Source organism: Mastigoproctus giganteus, chromosome 1 (assembly GCF_048544385.1).
Source record: "Mastigoproctus giganteus isolate SK-2022 chromosome 1, ASM4854438v1, whole genome shotgun sequence".
NCBI classification, from domain to species: Eukaryota; Metazoa; Arthropoda; class Arachnida; order Uropygi; family Thelyphonidae; genus Mastigoproctus; species Mastigoproctus giganteus.
This window is the reverse complement of record NC_143575.1, coordinates 74218441-74224489: the sequence shown is the minus strand read 5'-3', so window position 1 is coordinate 74224489 and position 6049 is coordinate 74218441.

Below are 6049 nucleotides of genomic sequence, written 5' to 3'. Positions count from 1 at the left end.
TAACTTTCCATAACTCAGGTAGCATCAGTGAGAGAGAGTCACCCACATCTGTTTTGTCATTTCTCTGAATTTTGGGAATGGGACTGTATTTACTGACATAATCTTCCCCATAAGCAATCTTTAAATGGTGAAGATGTTGATGAGGCGATGCAGGGTTTTCCATTTTTGTTTTGATTTAGTACTGATTACAAGAGGTCAAGCATGCACACACACACACTCTCTCTCTCTCTCTCAGGGCTCATGGTGTAGAATTTTTATCAGCGTGGTCTGTGCTTGTTAACAGGAGAGACTGCTTCTACAGGGATGGGATGAATTTAAATAGAAAGGGTGCAAGAATATTTTCTTCTGCTATCGAGGAAATGTTAGGTGGGTTGAAAAACTGCTAGCTTTTGGAGTTCACAGACTAATAGATTAACAGTAGCTGCAGTCAGAGGTGGAAAGGATTCTTGCACTGCTTCTATTAGAATGAGCAGCAGCCTGGAAAGCAAGTTGCTAGGGATTTCAGGAACTGCTGGGATTCACGAAACAAGTAAATACATGGGCTGTATCAGAGTAACTAAGAGTAAGAACAGGTGCCTGTATACTTGCAGGTACACCAATGTTAGGAGTATAGAAAATAAATTTGATGAATTTGAATTGCTGTTTAAGACATCCAAGGTGGATATTGTTGGTTTGTTTTGTTTGTTTTGTTTTTGTTTTATAGAAGCATTAGGAACTAAGGCCATATTGCTCCGGGATATGCGGTGGTCAAGAAGCGTGTGCTATGCACTGCTGCTCCTTCCCACCTGGCTACGGAGGCGCACAGGATATTGTTGGGATATCAGAGATGTGGTGTCACTCAGATATAAGGGATGCAGAATTGAAATTTGGGGAGTACAATGTGTACAGGTTAAGAAGGGAGGGGGTTATGCTGTTAGTTAAAAAATATATAAAATGCATCCAGTTGACATAGATGGACATTGCAATGTTTAGTCAGTTTGGTGTGACATAAGCACTGGTAAAGCAAAAATAAGGGTAGGAGTTTGTTATAGGCCTAATGACTCTGATGAGTACAATGAACAATTATACAGAGAAACAGATTGGACCAGTAAATCAGGATGTCTCATAATGGGGAATTTTCACTTCCCAGATATAGATTGGAATTTGTGGGTCGGTCACTCGCACACTAGCAAGGCTTTTGTGGATTTATTGTGTGATTGTTTTCTAGAGCAGCATGTTAGAGAGGCAAAAGAGGGAGTAACACTCTTGATCTGATTACTAGCAGTGATTATTCATGCATTAAGAATTTACAGATAAAGGAACCACTAGGTGGCAGTGAGCACAGTGTATTGATGTGGGATTTACTTAAAGATCCATCGGGAGTAAAGGGAAGGGTTTTTGCTTTTGTAAAGGTGACTACAGTGGTCTCAGAGATTTTTTAGGTTCTATACAGTGGGACCAACTGATGATGTTACCAACAACAAATTCTAAATGAGAAGCATTCAAGAAAGTAATTTTGGAAGCTGCTAGGCTTTTTGTTCCAACTAAGAAATACTGCTCTAGGTTTAGGCCCAAAAAAATGGTTTCAGATGAACTAATGAGACTCGTGGCAGAGAAGAAAAATTCATGGGATGCACATAAATTGTCAAGTGACAGAGAAGCTTATGGTAGATACAAGCTAGTCTGTAATCAAGAAACAAAGGAGGTTAGGCAAGTGAAGGCAGATTATGAGAAATCTTTGGCAAAGGATGCAAAGAAAACAGCAAAGATTTCTTTACTTTACTTATATAAACTCTAAAAGGAAGGGATGAATCAGATTGGTCCACTTGATATCAATGGTGTGACTAGAGATGATCATTCTCAAATAGCTGCAAAACTAAATGAGTATTTTACATCTACATTCACACATAAGGAGTTATTCAAGGAGGAGAGGGCCAGATGTTTATCAAACTCTAATAGGGAGTTAAATGCTTTTGTAATAACTGAGAGCAAAGTGGAGAAGAAATTGTTTAAGTTAAACATAAGCAAGGCACCTGGTGTTAATGGGATCTATCCAGGTATATTAAAAAAGGTGGAAAAGGAAGTAATCAAACCCTTAGCCATAATTATGACAGCATCGTTGGACTCAGGGGAAGTCCCCACGGACTGGAGACATGCAAATGTATCTCCAATTCATAAAGGAGGATCAAATGGTGACATGAGTAATTACAGATCTGTTAGTTTGACTTTTGTTCCAGGGAAAATAGTGGAGTCACTGTTAAAGAAGCATTGCAGGATCATCTAGACAAGACAGCAGTAATAATTCAGACATGGCATGGGCTTGTTAAAGGGAAGTCTTGTCTGACCAATTTGATTGGATACTATAATGTGGTCACAAAGGAACTGGATGCAAAAAATACTTTTGATGTCATATACTTGGTTCTTAGAAAAGCTTTTGATACTGTTGCACATGGAAGATTACTGTACACATTGGAGCAGTATGGCATTAAGGGCAAGTTGCTACAATGGATAAAAGGATGGTTGAATGGGAGAAGACAGAGAGTGGTAATAAATGGACACTGCTCAACGTGGACTAACGTTATTAGTGGAGTCCCCCAGGGTTCGGTTTTGGGCCCATTGTTGTTTTGTATATTTATGAATGATATTGGTGAAGCTTAATGTCAAAGTTTTCAGATGATACAAAGGTTGGCAGGGTTGATAATAACAGTAATGACAGTATGCTGCTACAACAGGATCTGGAAAAGTTGGGCAGATGGGCTGAGAAGTGGCAACTGAAGTTTTACATTGACAAATGCAAAGTACTGCATATGGGTAGCAGTAATCCCAGAGAAATGTACCAACTGGTTGGTGTTACACTCAGGGAAGTGGAGAATGAAAGAGACTTAGGGGTAATTGTGCAGTCAGATATGAAGTTTTCTGAGCAATGCAGACAGCCTGCCAGAGTAGGTCATGGGGTCTTGTCAATGATATAGAGGAATTGTGTGAGCAGGGATAAGGAGGTGATTATCCCCTTGTATAAGGCAATGGTCAGGCCATACCCATTTACTGTGTACAGGTCTGGAAACCTAATTTTAGGAAGGATGTAGAGTTGCTAGAACGAGTACAGAGAAGGGCAATAAGACTGGTGAGGGGGAACAAAGGGGTGCTCTTATGAAGAAAAGCTTAAATTCTGCAAATTGCAGCTTCCTGAGACTAGGCACCTACGAGGCGATCTGATTGAGGTGTATAAGGCCTTGAATGGATTGAGCAGGCTCAATGCCAATGGGATTCTTCCTCTTGCTCAGATTACAAAAATGAGGGGGCATAGATTCAAACTGACAAAAGACAGTTGTAGAATAGATGTGCAGAAATTTGCCTTTCGCTAGCAGGTAGTTGCTGGAAGAAACTTCCATCTGTTGTGGAAGTTGTTAATGTTGATCAGGTTCCTTATGAATTATCAATGGACTTAATTGAACTTCAAGGGCATTAAAGCATTATAATTAAAAATTGCTCACTACTAAATTTTTATCAGAATTTACTTATAGGAGATTTCCTTGAATCATGGATTTTGCAAGGAAGAAGGTGTTCTTAATTGGGAGTATCTATAAATGTGGGCAGCTGTTTTCTGAAATGAAATATGCAAAATCAAGGCTGACAGAGCAGCACAGTGTCTAAAATATCTTCCGAATAGCCATAACAAGCGTTTCACCAAACATCATTTGTGTTAATTTTAATGTATTTTAATCATAATATCCCTAATAAATCATTTAAGTAGTTAAGACTTAAAATCATTGTAAAAAAGATTATATATAAATGAAAATATAAAGTATTTTCTCACACACACACACACACACACACACACACATATATATATATATATATATATATATATATGTAAAACATAAGGACATTGGCTCATGACAATTTATAAATTATTCATCTGCCCACAGTTGAATAAAGGTTATACACCTGTGTGTTAGAACCTATTGGCAATATATAAAATATATAAAATAAGTTACAAGCACTAATAAAAACAAAATCAGTACTTGAACATATAGACCAGAGGTTATATTAATAAAGTATAATATGAATCTAAAATAACATTTGTAAATCTCACTTTCTCTCTCTCTCTAAAAATGTTATGAAGGAGACTGAGAGCATATCAGTAACATTCTTGCAAATAAATTACATGATGATACTACATTTATTATTTTATAAAATGGTTTTTATGTTATTAATAGACAAGATTAGATAGTTTAGTTTTATAAAATTATGTGTAAAATGCCAGCAATTTAAAAATGACAGCACTTAAAATTGTGTTTTTCACCCCCCCTAAATAATATTGCAATTTATTCAAACTACTTGAAAAATTTTTTTCAAGAAGGAACTTTATTGGACCACTCAAAACATGTGAAAAAAGTTGGGATAAAATAATTATCAGACAAAAACAAATAATCTGTATACATATTTCAGTATATTACAAATATCCAAAAACAAGAACACTGACAACACAAACTATAATAATGTACACATAATACAAAGCAAAAACTTTCAAAACAATGGCACTGTAGTGTTTCATTTTTACATACCTTGTAAACACAACTGTAAAATTATGTTGCAATGAATTAAACTACATTATTGTAAATAGCATTAAAAAATAGCCTCTCAAAGCTTCTGCTTCTTTAATCTATATAGTAACTACTATTCCTTTCATAAGTAATGTATATAATATGACAAGACTAACCATTTTATATCTCCTGCAATATGAAGAGTAGTCAACATGAAGGTATAACCTTCATTTAAATGATAATTTGGAGCTACAATTTAGTACTGCAGATCCAAATATAAAACATAATTTGTTTGGCTACAAAATAACAAAAATCAACTTGAAACAACTACAAGTCAACGTTTACAACAGAGTTAAAAATAATTTATTCCAGCCACTAGTGATGACACATATTTATAGAATTTGAGCATTTTTGTATTGCTATACACTGATTTAATGTTATCATATTTGTACCTCACATAAAACTAACAAAAATGAAATGGGTATCAATAAGAAACCCTCTGAATGTATAGAAATATCAATGAGATGTTTTATCATCAGAACAACTACAAATTATGCCAAACAATTATTACATTCAATGTTTCTTAATTCTGCTTTTGCTAAAAGCATCAATAACCACATTCTAATAAGAATTTTTTAAAAACTCACATACTTTTAATTCTCAACATTATATATAAATAATTCACTATATTTAAGACTTCATTAATATACAGCATTGAAGGAGAAACTTCATTCACGATATATATAATAATGGAAACATTTGATAAAGAAATTAGTCTATATAAAGTATATAATGATATGTTCTACTTGAGGAATATGTAATAAATAATATCCCTCATGGCATACCAATCAGTAAAATACTGCAGACATGATAACTATTCATTAATAACATCTGTCAGTACTTATGAAAGTCAAAATTGCACATGGAAATACTTTTTGTTTTTTAAACTTCCACTTTGTTCGATACATAATACAACCATTAAGATACCTCAAAAAGTTTAATGTATAGAACTACCAATTATGAAATTTCAATGAGAAAGATAGTATAATTAACACTGCACATTAGAAAATTACCAGTCCTCATAACTGAGCTACTGTCTTGCATCAGTGGAATAGTGACAATGATTATTAATTAGTATATATCTGTTTGGAATAATATAAGACCACAATTAAAAATTTGTTTAGCAACAACTGATCTCATGCCACTTATAATGAGCAGAGTTACATAAAAATTATTTATCTTTGTTCAAATAAATACAGTTTAATTTTGCAAATATCCTAACTTAAGGATAACTATGAATATGCAAAAAATCTATGCAAGTAAACTGACTTAAATAAGTCTAAGTAAGAGTTATCCTAATAAGTTGGCCCACACACACACACACACACACACACACACACACACACACACACACACACACACACACACACACACACACACACACACACACACACAATATATATATATATATATATATATATATATATATATATATATATATATATAGAAAGAGCAGTCAAAAG